This window comes from Natrix helvetica (assembly GCF_964273705.1).
Source record: "Natrix helvetica genome assembly, chromosome: 3".
Classification (NCBI taxonomy): domain Eukaryota; kingdom Metazoa; phylum Chordata; class Lepidosauria; order Squamata; family Natricidae; genus Natrix; species Natrix helvetica.
Genome location: NC_138549.1, coordinates 127,773,708 through 127,796,811, shown reverse-complemented (window position 1 = coordinate 127,796,811; position 23,104 = coordinate 127,773,708). Strand labels below are relative to the sequence as shown.

General features: G+C 39.1%; 1 protein-coding gene across 5 annotated transcripts in view; it reads right to left on the bottom strand.

Moving 5' to 3' along the window:
• SOX13 (SRY-box transcription factor 13) overlaps positions 1-18,846 on the bottom strand; it is a 70,676-nt gene extending 51,830 nt beyond the window's left edge. For all 5 annotated transcript variants that reach the window (XM_081946969.1, XM_081946971.1, XM_081946970.1 and 2 more), the window contains exon 1: positions 18,723-18,846. The gene's annotated coding sequence lies outside the window, so the exon portion shown is untranslated. The remainder of the gene's footprint in view (positions 1-18,722) is intronic.
• Positions 18,847-23,104: the final 4,258 nt, after the last annotated feature.

The window sequence follows — 23,104 nt, the reverse complement described above, 5'->3', positions numbered from 1 at the left end:
CCAGAGAATCAAGAGTCCCAGAGTCACTGGGAGTCAGGTGGCATATACATTTATTAGTATTACCACTCAATGCTCTGCATTTAAATCATGTTGCTGCAAGTCTAAAGGGGCAAGCAAATCCCTGAATATTCCTTGCAGTTTAAAAGATTCTGATACTTGAAGCGCTGCGAATCTAAAGCAGAACCAATACTCCAACCGTATATATCTGTTGCCTCTTAAGATTTCAAGTTAGCTAGCAAGAACGCTTTGCTGGCTAACAGTGCCGGAAAGCTTTTGCACCATCAGAATCCATATTCCTTGTGTCCCCACTAATCAATTTTTCCTCCCCTTTGCTCAGAAGACCCCCATAAATGTCTCTTTCTAACTCAGCATGAAAGGTACTAGTATTCTTTAAAGGTGACACTTACTTTAAGTGAGCTCAGCTGGGACTACTTTGGTAGACTGGTGCCTTTTTTATTGCCAGCAGCCCTGCTGGGCTCCTGGTCATGCTGAGTTCTTTTAAAAGACATGGCAATTTTCTGCATCTCCTCCACAGCTTATATCCACAAAAGTGAAAAGTGTTAAAAGTAGCTCTAAGACTTGCCCCCCACAGTGATGTATTCTGGCTCCCAGCCTTGACATAGGTTTTCTGGTATGATATGTTCCCAAGAGATACAGCCGCCTTTGTCTCCAAGCTGACTTGGAGTCAATTGCTTCAAAAGAACTAAGGCCATAAATGGGTTGGGGAGGGGGGGGTGCATTCAACATACAATGTGCAAGCCAGGTTTAGTCAGTTCAATCGCAATGGAAGTGGAACATACACCCACGCACTCCATATGTCCTTCCGATATCCAAAATCCATCCTTTCTGTGTATTCACATGGACTCCACAAACATGCTATGATCTTCCAAGGTATTAGTATTACCACTCCAAGAATTATCAATTTGTGTGATCTGTAGACACACCAGGCTATTCCTTAACTTCCAACCCAAGGAAGTTTCTTACCTCTTAATGAGAATTGAAATATTAATATTCAGATTAAACAATTTCTTTTGTAATGTCACTTGTTAATTTTTTGTTTTAAACTGTTTTATCTCCCCTGTTTTATCTGCTACAGGTATGCGACGGTATGAAAACTGCCTTTTAATGAAAATTGAAATATTAAAAGGCAAATTAAAAGAATCTGATGCATTAGCAAGTTTCAGGATTAATAAGCAGAAGATGACATATTAACAAAAATATAACAATAGGGGACTGAACAAAATTGACTGTCTTTTAAGACCGAGAAGAAGGTAAAATATCTGGGTGATACTAGATCAAATATGAACTGAAATATATTATTTCGTGTGAATACATGGAATGAAATTTAATATGTTATGTTAAGATGGGATAAACTACAATTGTCATTGATGGGAAGAAGTTCTGTGATAAAAATGAATGTTTTGTCTAGAAAGATGTTTTTTGTTTCAGACAATACCTGTTTTGACAACTGATGCACCATTTAAACAATGGCAAAAAGATACATCTAAATTTATGAGGGTGGGGGGTGGAACAGGAGTTAAACATAAAGTACTACAAGAAGCAAGGGAAAGAGGAGGATTGGTTTCCCCAGACTTGAAATTGTATTTTGTAGGTTGTAGTTTGTTTTGCAGGAAAGAATAGGTTTTGCTGAAAAACAGAAAGCTTTTTCTGAGTTAGGACATGACCGAAGATTGGGGTGGCATGGATATTTGTGGTACAACAAGGTTAATGTGGATTTTTAAAATCATTATGTTAGACAAGCCATACTGAGAATATGGAATAAAAATTGAGGTTGTGCCTGAAAATCCCCTTTGTGGCTTTCAGCACAAGAAGCAACTCTTTATAGACTTGTTGCAGGAAAAAAAAGAAAAAGAGAGAAGAGAGTTATAGTGTAACCACAGAGTTAAATTTATAATTGTACTTTAAAAGGTTGCAAAGAAAATGAGAAGCCACTTCTTTGTATCTTTTATTTCTTTTTCCTTCCTTGCACTTTTATCTTTTTCTTTAATTTCTTCCTCTTTTCTTTTTCTCACTTTATATCAGTTTGTATTCGTTTTTAATCTTTTATTTAACAAAAAATCTTTAAGAAAGGATTACACAAAAAATGAAAACTGCATTTTAATATTTTTCGCTAAGCTACCTTGAATTTTTACTGGAAAGGCAAAATATAACTAACTTCCAATATTTGAAATTAAAGAGAGAGCAATTCTAACCTCCAGATAAGATTAGAATAGGGTGGCTAACCTCAACACAGAAGGAAACAGGAGCTCTATCAACATAGAGAACTCATCCACCTGGAGGCTCTAATTACATCCATGGATGGCTCTTATAACTCTAGCCTTGGGCATTCCAAGGACAGAACAGCTTTGGGCCAGCAAGATCACAAAATGTTCCCTTCTTTGAAATTGCACCAAGGTCAGATTCCTTGGCTCCTGGGCTTCTCCCCCCACTTCCCCTTCCCCCTCTCCCTCATTAATATAAGTTATTTTTTTAATACTTGGCCAAACAGCTTAACAAAATCTTTGTAGAAGTTGGATGGATGGATGGATGGATTGATGGACAGATAGCAATGAAATGCTATGCACTTATGTACATGCATGGTTATACATTCATTTCAGAATAGTCTGTTACCTAAGATGCAAATGTCAGGATTCCAAATAACATCCAAAATTAAATCAGAGTCCAAGGCAAAGTATTGCTCAAAGTTCCAATTTATTAAGAGAGTCATGTTGGTACATCTGGGAAAACCCGAATCTGAGCTTCCTGGGTTTCCCCCACCCAGTTGAGAGTTAATTAACTTGCCCCACACCCACAAGCCCATCACATGGTCCAATCTTCCACTGCCATGCTGGCAGTTCTACCCATCCAGTTCCGGTCAGGTGCAGAGGTATAGAGACATGTTTTTCCTTTCTTTCTTTCTTTCTTTTAATCTTTGCCTTCATTTTCTTAACATCATTCTGTAGTCTTCTCTAGGCAGGGACCAGCACTTTTCTACCTACCATGTTCTTTGACAGAGTGGTGTAATGCAGCTGACCTTAACGACTGGTCAATAGATAACTTTAAAACTATCATTCCATACAGACTTCCCATGCCACTATAATTATATCCTTTTCATAGGTGGTGTGTGTGACTGTGTGTGTGTGTTTTCCCACTGCGTTTACAGAAATCCAGTACACATAAAGAAATAAAAGGAGTGCCAAGACAAATAGATTACGTGTCAGGATTGGCAGATCATTGCCTAGTAATTTACCTTTGATCTTTAAGATGTCTAAAAAATACAACAGGCATATTTAATACATCTCAAAGTAGTAACGATTGCTCCCCCCTCCACACACACTTCCAGTTACTACTGGTATGTTGCCTCTAGCACAGAAAATCAAAACAAATACAAGGCTAGACTGAAATATAGCTGCACAATTCTACAGGCTACAATCATATATACTAGCTGTAGGTATTACTTTCAATTGCAACAAGTGGTGATAAGATGATGATTTAATGCAATTCCATTATCAATATGTGTATTATATTCTTCCCGATTCCAATAGAAGAGAATATCTTTGAACTTTCTGAGCTTGGTTGTTTGTTTTCTTGCTTTCATTTCCCTGCCAGGTAACATCAAAATCATCAGTAACATCACAGGTATTGAAATGACAATAATCATAATCTAAATGCAAGAAATGAATGCCTCTTATATTAGGAATCCAAAGGAATAATGATTTTATCTTACAGTGAGCAACACAACATTGTTTTCTTCTCGGATATTTTTTAAGTGAACAAGAATGTTTAGAATTGATTTTATCCTGAACTATCTCTCCTCACATTATGATCATCAATTTCCATTTACTTCACATCTGTTTCTAGTCAAGAGAAATTGGTATAGAATATTCTTAAATCAGTTTACGTCTGAGTTGAGTAATTAAAGCCAAATCTGTTAATCATCACTTTTACCTATGTGTTAGTTTGATTAAACTAATCTGAAAATGGAGAAACAGTTGAAACAGTTGAGCCACAGATTATGGTTTAAATCAAAATTAAAGAAACCAGGTCACAATGTCATAGCCAAATGCATTCTAGCTTTATTATATTATTTTCACTTTAATGTTAATGCATTAAGATGTGCATTATTTTCATTACTACTTTGAATTTAGCAAAAATTTATATATATATATATATGGGAGCCAGTTTGGGGTAGTGATTAGAAGGCATCAGTGTAGAGACTAGGAAACTGAGAATTCTAGTCTCACCTTAAGCACAAAGCCAGTTGGGTGATCTTGGACTAATTGCTTTCTCTGTCCTTTGAAGGAAGTAATGGCAAACCTCTTTGGAAGGGAAGGGAAAAAACCCTTTCAGATGGAAAATTACAAGTTAAAATGTAAGACGAGTGATAAAGAGTACAAATTAACCCATTAAAACAAAAAAGGAAAAAATACTTTGTATGTTTGTAAAATTAAGCAAAAGGATAAAAGGTAAAGGTTCCCCTTGCACATATGTACTAGTCGTTCCCGGCTCTAGCCGCGGTGCTCATCTCTGTTTCAAAGTCGAAGAGCCAGCGCTGTCCGAAGATGCCTCTGTGGTCATGTGGCCGGCATAACTAAATGCCGAAGGCGCATGGAATGCTGTTAGCTTCCCACCAAAGTGGTCCCTATTTTTCTACTTGCATTTTTACATTCTTTTGAACTGCTAGGTTGGCAGAAGCTGGGACAAGTAACGGGAGCTCACTCCATTATGCAGCACTAGGGATTCAAACCGCCAACCTTTCTGATCGACAAGCTCACCCCTTAAAAGAATAATAGACATAATAGATATAAAAAGACATAAAAGTTCTGAATGACTGTCTGCTTTTGTCAGGTGGAATTAATAATCATGTGGGGGCAGTGAAAGTGTAGATTAATAATAAACAAAAAAGGCTAAAATTCAGGCTATTATAGATATAGATGAAAATAGGAATAGGCTAGTGCAGTGGTGGGCAACCTTTTTTTTCAACTGAGCCAAATCTCGCCAAAACCACAATTGAAATTTATTTGGAGAGCCGCATTTTTAAAACCGAAAATACATAGGATGGTACACTGTTTTTAGTTTCAATAAGTTTTTATTGAGAATATTCCGCATGCAAGTATCCACATAGGTGGGGAGGATACAAATAACACAACTAATAAAATAAAAACTTTAGAACGATATGATTTATCGATAACGTTAAATTCCGTAAAATTTGCCTTACAATGTAGAGAAAATTGCATCCTGACAATGACTGACAAAGTCACAACCACTAATGTGAACATTGGCCTTGCATTTCCTTGGATAGTTTGAGTAAGTCAGGTTTGTATGTTGTTGCTTTTAATTTCATCTCCCTCTCCCACTTTCTTTCTTTTTTTCTTTTTCTTTCTCTCTCTCTCTCTGGCTCTTTGTCTCTCTCTCCCTCCCTCCCTCTCTGTCTCCCTCTGTCATTTTCTCTGGGTGTCTATCTGTCTGTCTCTCTCTCTCTGTATCTCTGTCTCTCTCTCCTCCTTCCCCCATCTCTGTCACTCTGTGTGTGTGTGTGTGTGTGTGTGTGTGTGTCTGTCTCTGTCTCTCCCTCTGTCTCTCTCCCCTCCCTCTCTCTCTGTCACTCTGTGTATGTGGGTGTGTCTGTCTCTCACTCATTCACTTAATCACTCACTCTCTGTGTCTCTCTCTCTCTGTCTGTCTATCTTTCTCTCCCTCCCTCCCCCTCTGTGTGTGTGTGTGTGTGTGTCTGTCAGTCTCTCTCTGATTCCCTCCCTCACTCCCTCTCTGTTCCTCTCTCTGTCTGTCTGTCTCATTCACACACACACACACACACACACACACACACACTGTGGTCACCTTGTTGAGTGTTCCAATCACATTTGAAATGTGATTGGAACACTCAACAAGGTGACCACAGTGTGTGTGTGAGTGAGACAGACAGACAGAGAGAGGAACAGAGAGAGGGAGTGAGAGAGGGAATCAGAGAGAGACTGACAGAGACGAATCAGAGAGGTACTTTTAACTACCTGGCAGCGGCGTTTTGGCTTGGGGGGCTCCTCAGAACTTCCCAAGACTTCGGAGGGAAGTTTACAGCCCTCCCTCGGAACGCTTCGGAGGGAAGCTTCTTCAAAAGCCCTGGCGAGTGACAAGAAGTCTCCCAGGCTTTAATTTGCCGAGCTGTGCGCACGCGCCTGTTTTCCACGCCGTGGAGCAGCGGCGAGATTCTGTGCGGCGAGCGATGATTCCGGGGGCCATCCGGGAAGATGAGGAACGCGAGGGGGGACCCTGCCCCCCCACTGATGGCCCCCGGAATCATCGCTTGCCGCCCAGAATCTCGCCGCTGCTCCACGCCGTGGAAAACAGGCGCGCGCGTACAGCTCGGCAAATTACAGCCTGGGAGACTTGTCTCGCCGGGGTTTTGCAGAAGCTTCCCTCCGAAGCCCGAGAGGAGGGAGGGAAGCGGGCGCCCGGCACACAGAAGAGCCAGATTAAAATGTTTAAAGAGCCGCATTTGGCTCGCGAGCCGCGGCTTGCCGACCACTGGGCTAGTGGAAGCTGCATAGCTCCAGTAAAATGACAATAATGGAAAAACCAGGAATGAATTTTAAGGAAAACTGTTCAACCTTCTGAATGAATGTGACTGGTCCGAAAGAAAAATATTTTGATAAGTCACATTTTGCTGAAAGGGAAAAGTACAGAAAAAGTGATTGAAACATTCAGGCATACAAGTATGAATGAGAATGATTTGCGCTTCATCAGTTTATGTTGAGTCTAGGCCCATAAAGATTGACTTATGCCTCCAATGTTATGGAAATATAGAAAAGGTGCAGACTATGTCATCAGCCTTAGTTATACAATATGCAACATCTTCTGCTAACAGTATATTTTGCACATTTTGGCAAGTATTTCATAAAGGCAATCAAAGCCCACTTTTACCATGAGAGACGCTCATGCTGTTTTCTGTATCTAGAGGCTATCTTGCAAGGCAACATACTGCTTGCCTGTATCCTAACCAATTGAAGCAGAACACTGGCACACAGTCACAATGTGGTGAGATGTACTGAATTTCTATTTATATAGTTATTATTTCTAAATCTCCATCAATACATGCAGGTTTATAAATGAAAAAAATGCAGGCTTATGCAGATATATCCTCTTTTCCATTATGTATTTGCCATTCATTGGTAAATGTATGCATTTTTCCATTAAAAAGTAAATAAAGCTTTTTTATTTATATGCAAGAAAGTTATAATAGTTTTGACTCATACTACACAAGATAACAGCACTGTTAGAATTGTGGTTCTATGCAAACATCGCATATTCATCCTGGAAAAAAAAATCATCTTATGCCAGGCATTCAGTGAAAATGGGGGGGGGAGGGGAGATAATCCTTCACTTCACAACTGATGGACTTAAAATTTGCCCTACACTAAGAAAATATTATTTGGTTGGTCCTTGGTGTCTAAATATTAAGATCATTTGGGAAAGGGTCGATAAGCATGGTACAGATGGCACAGCCTTTGTGTCTCAGTAGAAGAGAAACTTGGTTTTTATTTTTGATATTTTTTACTGCCAAATATTGCCTGGTGAGAATTCCTTACAATGAAAATAGACACTAATTTCAGACCCTGAAGTACTGCTATCATCCTCATTCAGCCATGCATGTAAAATCCCAGTCAACTGCTTTAATCCCCCTCCAACTGTGCAAGAGAAGCTGTGTTGATCATCATAAAAGGTTATAGGCCAGTAGATTGCACAAAGGGACTAGTAAATATTTTCCCCTTCCCCAAGGCAATTCTAAACTATGAATGCACTGGTAAATAGTAGTTTGTTTAGAAAGGTACTACTCCTTGAAGCACATTACTGTAAGTTTATGGAAGGAATACATTATGTTATCAAAATGTGTTTATATTAGAGAATTTTGAATTCATATTCCAATGTTAATGTTCTGAGATGAGTCTCAAAATTTGACTTGGGCTGAAAGTTATGAGCAGTAGCAAAGGAAGAACAGAACAAAATGGAAGTTTTATTTTTTTGCTAAAAAAAATTGAGAAAGTAGATCTTCATCCGTCTAAAATGGTAGTTGAGATTCTTAGAAATTGAGGACATTGATAAACCATCAGATAGTTTGGCTTGAGGAAAGAGTTTGCCTTACTTTTACACCAAAAATTGTTTGCTAAAGGAAGGCAAACCTAATCCAGTTTATTACCACTCTACAGTAAAGGGATCAGTAAGAATCCCGAATCCAAGCCTTGAATATCTTCCACAGTTTTCTTGGTTTTGGCACCAGTTTTCATTCTAGTCAACATGGGAAAATTCAGTCTCAACATTCCATCCCTTTATTACTGTTATTAGTAGGCCTAAATCAGACTAAAGGCCATTGTTTAAGTCTGAAACTGTTCCAGTTTGGACATATGGTTTTCAAGCAGATGGATAAAGTGCAGGGAGTATCTGTACTTATGGTGGAATGGAGATAAGTCTCCGTTTTTGGGGGGGGAGGGGGGAGTGGATTAACACAAACACAGTTAAGTTTCCAAAATGTTTTTGCTTCCAATTCAGTCAGCTTTTCTTCCTCTATTAAATGAAAGACACTCTACGACTGTGATGGCGAATCTATGGCACACATGCCAGAGGTGACACACAGAGCCTTCTCTGTAGAAACGCATGTCATCACCACCTGGACTTTGGGTTTCTGGTGCACGCATGTGCGCTGGACAGCTGGTCTTCGTGCACGCCGGAGTACCAGAAACCTAAAGACCAGGTGCATGTGTGTACTGGCCACCTAGTTTTAGGGTTTCCGGACAGTGCATGCGCATCAGCCAGTTGGTCTTTGTGCACGCCTGAGTGCTGGAAACCCAAAGACCAGGTGGCCCGCAGGCACATTTGCACCAGCTGGTCTTTGGGTTTCCGATGCTCTGGTGTGCAGACATGCACGTACACACGTGTTCCGGTTTAGGCGGTGCCGAAAAGTTTCACCATCACTGCTCTGTGAACTTAGTAGCTTCTTCACCAAGATTCCAATGATAAAACCCATTAGAACATAGGAAGAAATCTGGTTGGAGATGTAAACACTTATAATCCTGGAATAGCAGGGATTATATTTCACCCAATAGGGATAAGAAGATGCTCTTCAAATAAGAGGGAGGGGGTCAAGGGAAGCTATTGATTTGTTACTTTGTGAAAGAATTCATATTCCAGTTATTGGGCAGTTAGGTAGTTTATATCTGTCACACGCAATCCATCATGCAGGAAACAAGATAAATAGTATGCTACCACCTTTTGCCCCTAAAATGGTTTCACAAATCAGGGGGTTACTGGCTACATTCTCATCTTTAACTGGCCTTTCTGTTCAGATGCACATAATCTTGCAAAAGGAAAAATATAGTTATTCTCAATGAGAAAAAGAAGGGTAAGGGTTTTATATGAATCAATAGCATGATCTTTGTCTTGTTAGTTTTATTGTTCATTCATTCAATTTCTATATCAACAGATCATTTACTTAATTCAGTAAAATCTGCATCATGCTTAACTACACTAACTACTGTGTCATTAAGATAGGTAAGATTAAGTACCAAAGGCCCTATGGTACAGTTTAATTTTCACTACTTTGTGGAATGGTGCTAAAATCTATACAAATCTAGTTAGGGATAGGAAGACTATTTCATAATGGAAACTATTATTGAGAAACACTGCTACTGTTTTCATTTCTCTCGATAAATATGAATAACTTCTTCTCCTGGGATAAACACAGCAGACAGGATGGTTCTTCTTGGAAAAGGTGGTCCTGAAGGTACCCAAGACTAAAGGGAAATAAAGGTCAAAAGCAAGGCTTTGAATTGTAACTAAATAATTGGACAAAATGTACCCTCCCTTCAGCCATGGTGTAATATGGCTGAATGGCTTTCATCCAGGAAGCACACTTCAGTATTTGGTACCAAATGCAGTTTCCAAGTCATTTACAAATGCAGCTATATGTATATAAAATACCCTACATCAAGTAGTCCAACCAAGTACTGGAAGTCATAAATTACTGTTGAAAAATCCTGCCACAATGGATAGGTGCCTCCTGGCCATGGAATCTACTTGGCCAGACAACACTTGTTATGAGTCAGGAAGGATACTCAAGTTACAGACCTGTTTGTTTGTTTTTTCAGAGGAAAAGCCACCCCATCAGACTTATAACTAGAGGAGAAAAAGAACCACATGGTTTTCAGACAAACAGCAACTCAATAATCCTTCATAGGATTTAATTTCAACCTGTTTCATCCTTTCCATGCCCAACAGTTTCCAAGTCTTGGATCAAGATTTCCATAGTATCTCTAGTTTGACTTGGGGTGACCATATAATACTGATGTTATTTTACGCAGAAACAATAGTGACCTTTAACAGTAGATCCATGTAGCTATTTAAAAAATAGGGTAGAGGGAATCAAGATGCATGGGACTTTACTCAAAAGGGCCCAATATGCTAACCCATTTTTCCCAGCCTCAACCAATTGCATTTGCCCATTCAGGAAGGAGTACCTAAAACCTTCAGCCTTCACATGGAATTCAAAAATGTACCATGACCAATGGTACCAAATCCCACTATAAATGCATTATAGGAAGTCTCAATGAAGCCATGATTTGCTTAAAATAATGATGAATTGGATAAATCATAACTGGAAGGATAACAAAACAGGCTAAGCTAAACCATAATTTGCAAACCACAGGATTTGGCTTCATGCAGTATGCTAAGACAAAATCAACCACACTATGATTTAGTAAAATGTATGAACCCAACCAATGTAAAGACCAAGTTTATCAGTCTATTCAATATGGACCTAGTTGAGAAGGAAGGACTACACCTGCCTCTCAGACTGTCATAAGGGTCAGAAATGCATTTACCTTATTTGGGGGATTCCCTTAAGGAATAAATTTTATATCCATAACTATAATTAATATCTTCAGAAAACATAAAGCAAAACACCTGGAAAAAGAATAGAAATCTGGGCAAAACCTACCTATTTGATAACGAGGCCGCACTGGAATTATATTACAGGGATACAGTCACCATGCAGCTGTACAAAGACACTCCTTAGTTGTCTTTGCAATGTCCAAGACTACTTTACATATGAATATATGCACACACCTCAGCCATGTAATAACAGGTTTGCTGTAATATATAAAAACCAGAATGCTGTAAGTACTCTATTAATATGTTTTACTATTATACTATTATTGGCCTCTCAGGCAGTTCGCTTTCTGCATGTTTCTAATGCAGAGGAAGTGGGCTCAGGTCTTATAAACCCTAATATTATCTTATACTAACTTTTTCAGGAAGTTCTACTATACTCAGTTGTATGGTTCAAAATAAATATTCGGGGTGAGTCTACAATACTAATGCAACCAAAAACTGCTGTTGAAAGAACCAAATTTATTTCATAGCTTTGGATTCATGATATAAATATGAGAGAAAGAAACTTAAACTAACGAAGTTAAGCAGCAAGCACTAGACATTTCAGCTCCCGTGTACTTGTTCTGTCTGCAGCTTACTCAAGTAGATCATTATTTACATTATGTTTCTAACACACACAAACAAGTATTTTCAACTCCATGCATAGCTGCAAGGTGGGATTTGTAAGAGTGTTGTCACATGCACACCATACATATGCATAATAAAAATGTTTGCCACTATATAACATAGTTTGTCTTCATGCTTTCACAGTAGATGTAAAAGCTCTCAAAATATACTACTGCAAAACATTGTCTCATTGACCCATCAAAGAATGCAATTAACGAGAAGGGAACAGTTGGTTAAACAGCCAAGTTTTATGCTAGGACGGTTTGCATTGCATATGTAAATGGGCTACACACATCTGGTCACAGACAGAATATTTCAGGCAAATACGATTTTTAGAAAAGGATAGTCTGAAATAAATGACAATTTATTGTAGTGTCAATTGCATAAGAATCCAAAGAATTCCTATCAGCCCGTTCAAAAATCTCCACACATTTTTTTAAAGAATAGCTCTCTCTCCAATCCCATCTTCCAGTCTATCTGCAAAAATTCCCTTGGTAGAGTCTAAGAAAGGTTTTCCATGTGGCATGAATGGATATCCTACAAGAAATCTAAATTCTACTATGAAAACACTGAAGTCATATATGAATAACCAAACTGGAAAAAAGAGGTAAAATCTTGGAGGAGAAGGCAGAAATTGTATCCCTGTTCTTTCTTCTACAAACCTGCTCTTTTTATTAGCACTTCCTCTAACTAACCCATCAGCTCTTTTGGAGTCAACTGATTACAACAATCCAAAGTCTCCGATCAGATTCAACAGTTAAATGTAATGAGAATCCATGTACCTAATTTCTAATCCCTGAATCACTGGCTATTCTCACACATGCTTAACTTGGTTAATGAATTAACTTATTTCGTTGATACATAACTACATTAAACCATGGACTACTGAGTTTATAATAAACTACAAAATCAATTAACGTATCTGAACATGCTATGCATATACAATTTCTAGGGCTTTAACTATCCCACGTAAACATTCAATGTGAATTTAGGCATATAGGATTTTATTTTCTTCTAATTTATTTTAAGATTGACAGCTTTTGTTTATGCTAATAAAAACTTGTATTTATGGCAAAACTTTGCTGTTTGCTGTGACAATGCAACACTAGGTTAGGTTCGGACAGGTATCTGAGAAAACTATGAAGCAAGACAAAATGCAGCTAAGAGAAACAATAAAACCTGCTTCAATAAATGTGATATATTAACACAGGTGGGAGTGGGGTGGGTGTTCTCAACCTTGGCAACTTTAAGGTGTGTGAACTTCAACTCCAAGAACTCCCTTACTGGAGTTGTTTCCCTTGATGGAAACTGAAATCCACTCATCTTAAAGTAGCCAAGATTTGGAAACACTGTATATAATCTATCATATCTTCCAAATATATTGAATTTCAATCCTGATTCTCTCCGTGTACATGGCATGTGAACTAGAGATGGTACAAATTGTAATCCAATGCCTATCTAAAGGAAATTTGAATGGAGAAACCTGTGTTAAACAATGGCAGCAAAACTCACTCAGTATTTTCTAGTGTTGGAGCAGAGAGATGGTTCGATGATGTTGCACTACCGATCTCAACATTTCTTTTCACTATGTTGGCTGGGACTGCTGGGAGTTATAGTTCAATTACTTTGGAAGGCCATAGCTTTCCCATCCCTGACCTAGTCAAAGTTAAGCCATAACTGACCTATATAATTTCTGGAATTTAGCTTACATTAATTAACTAATGAGATTGCAAAATAAAATGTAATGACATTTCTGCTTTTTTCACAACACAGAAGCAGTATTAAAATACTAAATGGTACATTTTTCAACCATAACCCCCGTTCCCTAGAAATCTATTTTTGACTGTCATTTCCCATAATGCAGCTATCATGCCAGTTAAAATCATCACACATATTCAGCATAATTCAATAGTGTCAAGTTGCTTATGCCGATTGTTTAAAAATTCATGTAGGATTCTTTTCTTTCTTTTCAGTGAAACTATAATTTAAGCATGAAAGAATAAACAGCAAGCAATGTGAATACCAAAATAATCTTTGTGTGCCATTACATTTTAGGTAGAAGAGTGTATTGACAGTTGTTTGTGGTACTGTACATGTATTATGTGTAATTTATGCCCACGCACTTTATATCAGAGTGCTCATTTTCACAAGATAGGTGTCCCCAGAGAAGTACTGATGTTACCTAGTTTAGTAATAAAACCTCGGCAAGAAAGCCAGTAAGCTCAGACAGCACCAAGGACCAGGCAGTACAAAGTACATCAGAGAAGCAGTGGTTGTACAGAATGACTATAATATAAAACTTTAGTTCCTCAGGTAAACTGCTCTAATAGCTCATGCTGATACATTTATTTATTTCATTTATATATTGTATGCTTCAAACTTGCAAGCCATTCCACAGCCCATGTCCATAGCAGGCATTTTGAGGAATACAGCAGATTACAGTTGCCATCAGGAGCAACTGTGTTAATGCTTCCATTGTATTTGAATGACAGCCCAGAAAATGCTCACTGACTTTCTCAAGAGGACAATAATGTATGACTCTGCACATAAAGTATGCTTCTTATAAACAGAACACCCTGTTTAGAAGTATGGAGACCTTATGTGTGAGAATGCCAATGTTCTAGGAGCAGAATTATTTTAAAAAGTGATTGCAAGGGAGCTAATCTGATGGGCAGTGGCCAATGATGACACCAGAACCCAGCCAGAATTTACAAACAATCTTTTTAAATCTATAAAACAATATAAAACATAAACACAAAAAGGAGAAACCGGTGCTCTGGAAAAACAACCAGTCCTCATTCAGTACATAACAGCAACACATAATCTCATTCCAAATCCCTTAACAAACAACAGTGCCTTGGCTGGAAGACTGAGCAACCATTAATACAGCTTTCTTTACATGTTGCTTTTCGTTTTTGGGGAGAAAAGCACACACCCTCTCTCCGCAATCTGTATGACAAGAGTTGGTTCTTTCCAATAACTATCTGACTCTCTGCCTACCCAGATCTTCATTCTGACTGAAGAATTTGGAGGAGTAACAAAATGTCTCAGTTTTAATAAACTTTGGTCTTGTTCTCATGATTTAACCTTTTGAGATACTTTTGGCCTGGAGGATTGAATCTTTTACAAGATACATTGACACAGCTGATTTCCAGGTATGGTTCAGGTGTGTGGGAGATTCATGATGGGGAGCCCTGGTGAGTTTGTTTAGTAGTGCTGCCGAACAGCAGTTCTCTTCTATTAAATCAGAAGTGATGTTACATTCCCATAATGATGTCACATCAGAGGCAATTAAATTGACTTCTTAGAGTATGGGCCCATATTTTTAAGTGGACATAAAGACAGGTTTCAGCAGCCCAACCTTTTCAAGATGTTGGGGCTCTGGCAGCTGCCCATAAAAGTCAGGTGTTAAGACTGACTCCACAACACCACCCCGAGTCCCTTCTTGGGAGAGGGGGCGGTCTAGAAATCCAAGAAATAAAAATAAAAAAAATAAAACAGTGCCTCAGGAAGAGATTTCACAGTTTAGATGCCACAACTGGAAAGAGTTTCTTCTGCTCCCTAAGGAGCAGAATGAGATGTCACAAATGACAATAAGTGGGTAGTGGTTAACTCCCAGAATGATGGTATCACATTACACACTGAATATTTCTAGATGCCATAGGGGTGAAAGGAGGAGAATATGTGAGACAGCTGTCTTTGTTGACAAACATGCGTCAGTTGTGCAAACTACTTTTCTTCATAGAAGCAGGGATTCCCTGTACATGTTTACTTCAAGAGAACAGTTAGGAAGATCTTGCATTTTCGATACTCAAATGAAGAACTTTACAAAATAACAACAAATAAATCTGAATCTTATTTTCTCCACATGGTTAATACTGTAAAATGCCTGAAGCCTGCAAAAACCCGTATTTATTGCCAAATAAATGGTTTTCTTTGTCCTAAGCGAAACAAAATTTGCTTGTTAGAAATGTGTTATTTGACTCTAGCTGTGCAGACCTGACAAGCAACAAAAGTGTTAATAGCAAAAAAATGATATTCTAATAAATAAAATTATACTAATTCTTGCAGAAAGCAAAGACTGAATTCAAAAGGTTGCTATGCAATCTTAGGTTAGGTTTGGGATTTAGGAAGCAGCATATATGCCAGGTACTTTTTGTCTCACCTCCAGATCAACCATACTAATTCTGTGGTTCACAAACATTAATGGCAGGTAACTAGGTCCAAAGCCTCAACCCCACCCATTTTAATTTTTCTGCAGTGATGCAGAAAATATTTTTACTAGCAAAACAATAAAAGCAAAGAGTTCCTAGCCTGAGACTTTGGAAACTATTAAACTAAGGAAAATTTGAAGTCAATTCAAACGTGATGTTGAGGAAGGTCTCCATTTGCTATGCTTATCCTAAGAATTGGCAGATAAAGCTGCCCAAGACGAGGTTCACTCATCTATATGGTGCGATCCCGAAAACGAGCTACCTCAGCACCTGAGTAAAGTATATTGTACAACATTAAAAGCCATGTTTGGAACATTAATATTCTGAGATGCACACTTGAAATATAAGGAGTAGTATCAAACAAGTCTCTGCTATGCTTCAAAGGATAATATGGATTTCTCCTTCCAGGGGCAATCAATTATTTTTGTTAGATTTATATTCTAGGTTTTTTTTTTACAGGAACTCAAGTTGTACAAATATTCTTCACAAGAACCCTGAGAAGTAGGTTGAACTGAGAGAGAACAAACTGCCCAGAGTTACCTAGAAATGTCCATGGCTGAGGCTAGATATTCTGGTCCTAATCCAACATTTTAACCACTACATCACACTGGTTCATGCCACTCCAGAAGGTTCTCCCAAGCTATGAACAGCTTTTCCAGGGATTTTATACCAAAAGACTTTGACATGTACATAATTCCTATGTATCTCATCTTATATGTATATATTTCAAAAATAGGCTGTGTTGAAAATGCCCTTTAAAGTTTACTATTCCATATAACAGGTTTGTGTCTTCAATGAGTGTGTGTATTCATCCTTTGAACTTTGCAATTATTGACCATCCAAGTCTACAAACTGCAACCTGAGTACACTAACAAAATGGAACAAACTCCAACACATGCCCAGCTGCCCCAGAGATTAGACCCAACCTGGAGCAATGGAGCAATAGTTACCATGTCCATCAGTTTGTCTCTTGTACAGAGCACAGGTTAGGACACTTGAATGCCCCTCCATCTTACAGGTTGTATTCATTCACATGAGTCATCGTGCCACTTAGCTCTAAAATAATAAACAAAGGCACAGCCAGAATAAACTGGGATTTTGTTGCATTGCACGTTTAGGCAGACAAGGGAAGAGAAAATTGGGACACAGATGATTATCAAAATTTCTGTAAATTCAGCCAAAATACTGTGGCTGCATTAGTGCTCGGGGACAAATGTTATTCACTTATTGTAAAACTGATTCTAAATACTATCTGACATTACCCAAAAGTAGAACAGAGAGACAAAACAGGATTGCTTTTATTTATCATACAACAATGAAATGTTTATGGTTTTGTGTCCTACATCTCCCTTAGAAATGCACGTCATGTATAAGGTTTCTTACACTCCTATCCCATACATTCAAATGAAAGACCCTGAAATTACTGGGTTAAAATAATACTGCAACTAAACTAAAGTGGAGTAAAGGGAAAGAGCCAAAACTGAACAGTCTTCAAAATGTAAGAGCCGAAACTCTGTGTGATTTAGAAAGAGCTTGATGATCCTACAAATAAACATTTGCTTGGTGCAATCTTGTATGGCATGACACCTCCTTCAATAAAGCAAGTTTTTCTTTTTCTTTTTTTCCACCCAAAAAATCCAGACTTAGGTTAAAGTTGGATCTTCTCCCCTTTATAAACTGAGAAATAACCTCTTGGCAGGCTGCTTATTTTATAACATGCTTGCTGACCTCTGTTGGTGCCTACAACTGCAAGCGCATCACCCTGCCTCTCCCCCATTGACTATGAAATCATTGTATTACAGAACCCCACAGACTGGCTGGCGAGACAGTGCCCCTAGTCAGTTATAAATATGCCGTTTTGTTTTGGTCAGAAGATGGGGAGGAGGTGGACAGGAAATGGGAAGAAGAGAAAGTAGTTCTGAAGCTCCTTTAAAAGTCTCCCCTCCGTCTCTTCGATTAAGAACTCTGCCTAAAAAGGAAGGTCTGGGCAAGAAGCAGACTGATATAGTTCCTTGTTCATACAGAAAGTCGCGCAAATTTAAAAAGAAAAAAACACGGGGAACGATGGAGAAAACCGGACAATGTGCATTTATTTTATTTAGGGCGTGAGCGAGTAAGACACAATTACGACCCTTCACCTTCTGGGAGATACTCGGGAGCAAACGGGACCCCTTTTTGCAAATGCCTATTTTGAACTGGAGCCCCACTTTTGAATTCACAAAACACCTTTCTCAGGAGCCGCTTTCCTGCCGTCCCGATAAAATCAGAATATTGCAAAACGGGGCGGAGTGAGCGAGCTGGGCAATATACAGAAGAGGTTAATCAACCGACTCTTTTTTTTTATTATCGTGGGGCATTTTTTATAGACGGCGATCTGTAGACTGCAAGAAGGGAATCAATGATTCCCTTCACTAGTGTGTTGTTCATTTACAGTACAAATGCGGGTTCGCGCGCACGCGCGTGCGCGCATACACACACACGCACACACATCCATAAACAGAGTAAATAGCCAGCGAACAGAGAGAGATCCGTCTATGGAGTTTGCAAACCGAGAGAGAAGGAGCTGTTAACCCAAACACCCTCCCCCAAATTCGATTTCCAGTTGAAGAGCTCTTTTCCTCCACCGGCAGAGTTCACGTGTCTTGAGAAGGAATGAAAATAAAAATCGAAATCCGCGCAACAGAGCAAGCCGGGGGGCGCGCGTGTCTGCGCTCTCTTGCCAAACAAAAAACATCCCACCAGCTACAAGTTTACTCGGCGGCACCTCAGGTCGCTGGGGCATTTCACGGGGCGTCCATTAACACGCCAGTGGCCTCAGCTTGAGCCCGGAAGGCAGGTCAATTTCACCCAGAGTTAGAATTAGCGAACAGCGGGAAGGAGACACCAAGAGCCCAAAGGGAGACGCTCCGCTACGGTTTGCCTAAGCAAGAGGCTTGGAAAGACCCGGCCGGCGGCACTTACTAAATTGCTTTGCGGGACTCGGCGCGGCTTCCTCCGGCAGCGAGCTGCTTCTTCTGTCGGGCTCGGGCTGTTGTCTTCCAATCCGCCCCGCCCCAGGGGCAGGCCAGACCCGGTTTTCCCTTCCTCCCTCCCTCTTTTTCTCTGTATACAAGAGGCGGACGCTTAGTCGGTGCGATCGCACGCGGCTGGCGTTGCAGGCTTCCAGGGGAGGGGAGGGAAAACGAGAAGGACCCTCCTCCGGCCGGCCGTCCAAGCCGTTTCCAAGGAACACGCTTGTCCCTCCCGTTCGCTCGCTCGCCCGCCTGCAGCCCGCTTCCATTGGCCGTTTGCCTCAAAAGAGGTAGTAGCTTAGGGTCCCGGTTCCAGATGTTAGCTTTGGACCTGTTTCCTACCGGACCTTCCTCTTCTGAGCTTTGAAAGAGTGGCTGAATTCACACATTGCGCCAGTGCATAGCTAACCTTGATTTCTGGATTACGATATGGTGGCTGGATTCACACGTCTATACTTAGCCGGGGACACGATACAGAGCTGAAGTCAGATATTTCTCCAGATTTCATTCCACCCAACTTTGTGTGTTTTATTTCTGCAATTCTGAAGGAATATCATCTTCTAGAAATGTGTTGTGTTTATCAGGAGTCCAAGTTAAAGCAGTTTTGTGAATGGAGCCCATCCCAATGTAGGAAGAAACATAAGTTTTTTAAAAAAATTATTACAGCAGTCTTAGGCAACTGAAACACAAACAGCTTTAGTCAGTTATTTTATATAGCCCCCGATTTCAGGCAAGTGGACAGCAAACAATCATAAAACAATTACATAATTGTAACACAATACAAAAATAAGTATATAGGGACCTATACTAGCCAATTCTGCCTAGTATAGGTCCCTCTTCCTGAAATTAACTCCTAAAACTGTATAGTATCTATTTGTCAATAATCAAACTTTTGCTAGATCCTTACCAATTTTGGTAAAATTTGGAGGACGTCCACAATAAATTATCCATCTCTTGGGGAAAGGAAACTGGCATGAAATTGGGACTCTGCATTTAAAAGTCATTACTGATGAAGCTGCTGCTATTAATATGGTTAATATTAATAGCAGCAGCTCTCTCATGGTTAAAATGGGAAAGTGTTTACAGTTTAAAAATAAAATAGTGTCACTACGCTGTTTGGTTCTGTTACCATGATGTTCAGTTGCCAGTTTGGGATTCCAATAGAGTACAGTTGTATAATGATTTTGCAACAAAAGATGGAGAGGTAAAGTGAGTCCTCAGCTACATTATGATTTGCCATCTAAATAGCAGTTTTCAACTTGTCACTAAAATTTCAAATTACCATATCAATCTTTCTACCATATTCTGTGTAACTCATTATTCTAGGCTGACTTCAAAATAAGAATCTAATCTACAGCTTTATTCTTTATTTTCTGTATGGAAATAATTTTTTAAAAGTATAGATCTTGATTTTTTTTAAAAATTGGGAAAACGTTTAGAATATAACACTAGAACACAGATGTCAAACTCAAATGTCGGGGGGCGACACCCAGGAGCAGAGCCTTCTCTGTGATGGGCCCAGCCCTGTGGAATGACCTCCCCCGTGACATCAGGATTATTTCCGATCTCCGCTCCTTCCGTGTACAGCTGAAGACCCACCTCTTTCAATTATCTGGCCTGGCTCAACCGTAAATTTTTTCTTATTCCTCCTGACAGTCCTTTTAAATTTTTTAAATTTTAAATTTTAAATTGTGTTATTATAATTGGGGTATTTTAACGGTGATTTTTAACTGTCTAATGTGATGTAACTTGTTACCTCCTCCGTGCATGTATGTCCTTGTATATATGTATGTTTATGTGTTTGTATATATGTTTTATGTTTTATATGTTCTATTGTACGCCGCCCCGAGTCCTATCTGGAAAGGGAGCGGCTAATAAATTCAAATTTATTAATTTATTATTATTTATTAAATCACGTCATGTGATATATCATGACATTTTTTTTGCCTTTGCAGAGCCGGGTTGGGTGTGGCTTGTATGTGACGCATCCATCCTGCAAGCCGCCAGTTTGACACCCTTGCTTTAGAATGACTGAACCCTCTGTAGCCTTTGACCTGGATACATCAAGAATATGGATGCAGCAGGGAAGGAATTTCTATTAGAATTCATTGTCAAAATTATAATTTCCTGATTTGCCCTTAAGATATAATTTTCAAATATGCTGTATTTTGAATGAAAAGTCATTGATTTGCATATAAATTTAATAAAAATACTGTACAAATCATTTATTGAAGAAGTTATTTGTAGCAAGGAATGTAAAAAGTGTTCTGACCCATCATATTGACCAGCCTACTTGAGAACTAGATGCCAGAATTCAGATAATGTTAATTCTTTAATTCTCTTTCAAAGTCTTGTAAATAGTATCATGCCCTCTATCCACAACTAAGGCCAACTGCATAGGTCTTAATTTAAAGAATGTTTATCTTTTGAAGAAATTGTTATAAATATAGCAAAGTATATGGCTAACCACTCACTTGATTGAGCAGCTTTTTATTCTTTAATTTTTCATTTCAGGGCACTTTTCTGTATTGTTTCTCCTCAAGCAATTATGTTATCTAAATCCTTTAAAACACTCTTATTCCCAATGTCTGCTAGTGAGGGATTTGAATTTCCAGGTAGCTTTTTAGCACAGCTGTTGCCATGGGAAAATAAACTATAATTTTAAGGTGATAGGACATGATGCTATCAGTAAGCATGCAGTCCAGGAGAATTCACTTGTAAGATGGTTGAGCTTTTCTTCAGAAATTTCTAAGAAAGCTAATAATTATAGAAGCAATTTCAGATCTGTTCTGGGGACTTTCCTATTCTTGTGTTTCCAAGTGGATGCTGAAACACTCAACCCAAAACCTCCTAAAGACTAGCAGTGGTTCCCATCATAGGGAAAAAAATCAGAAGTACACAGCTGTCCATTTGCTGTGATAAATCAACATGATGGATAAAGCATGGCTCCATATGTGCAACTATTAAAAGTTACGTAGAGAGGTGTAAGTTAAGTCCAGATGTATGTGATTAAACTATATGTATATATTCCTTTTAAGGAGGATTTTTCTGATGCAATATAAATACATGTTGTAATCAACTGACCAGCTGCCTGTTTTTGGATCTGGATAGGAGCCACCAGCTGAATTTTCCTATAACTAGTCCTAGATAGGGGGGAATTTTTTAAAATGTAGCTCTCATCCTGTCTCTAGAAGCTGGAGGGTGGGGCTATTTCCCAATTCCCAGGGGACTTCATGACTGAGCTGAGAATTGTTCATATTTTCATAGTCTTAGTCCAACAATATTCTGACTCTCATTAACCATTAAAGCAGCAACACTGCTTAATTCACATATAATATCAAGATGTATTAAATCTTTCTCACTTTCCTAATTTGTGATTTTAGATGAAACAAATACAGATAAATTCTCAATTCAAAGAGAAATGGGAAGAGCATGATAAAATTTAAGTTTATAAATGTCGCACTTATCAATATTTAATTATTGTATATATAAAAGTATCTTGTTTGTATATTCATACTCTAAAATTTAATGAACATAACAGGAAAGAGAAATGAAAAAATAAGGCGGAATTTAAAGCTATCTACCAGACTGCATGGAGTTTATGAAAACTACAAGGATTCCTATGTATCTCCTATGAGTACCCAGGCTGTTTGTGTACCTATGGATTACCATAATTTCCTTACTTTTCTCTCACAGCAAAAAAAAAAAAAGGTTAAAAATCACTATATTTTAACTAGCAGTGCCAAAAATTCACAATTATTTTTCTATTATGCATCAATAGTTTCTTTCACTGTGAGAAACAGAGAAGTCCTTTTCTGCAAAGGAATGTGCACAGGGAAGGGTGAGAAAGTGATGTGGATTTTTTTCTTTGGATGAAATTGGATGAGGGAATCTTGGGGAGGGGTGGGCTTTAAAAGTTTCAGCAATGGGTTCTCTGCCTGGCTGCTGGGTGGACATGGCCACGTCAGCCTCTTGCACCACGGCGGGGGGGGGCAGCGTTTTCACCTTCCTCAGGCTCCGGAGGCTTTCCTTAAGCCTCTGGGAGGATGAAAACTGATTCCCCCAGACCCCAGAGTAGGGCCCATTTCTGGTCCTACTCTGGAACTTCTGGGAGGCCCATTTTTTCCCCTCCGCAAGCCTTTGCGTGGGCCCTGCACTTACCTCACATCCAAAACTGGCCACGTGGAGATTCCTGGGAGGGGAGGGGAGGGGAGGGGTTTGTAGGACCAGCCAGGAGTTGGATTTGGAGGTTCTCCGAACCGGCCATAATGTTAGCTACGGGTTCTTCCCAACACAGGAGAACCTGTAGCAACCCACCCCTGATCTTAGGTG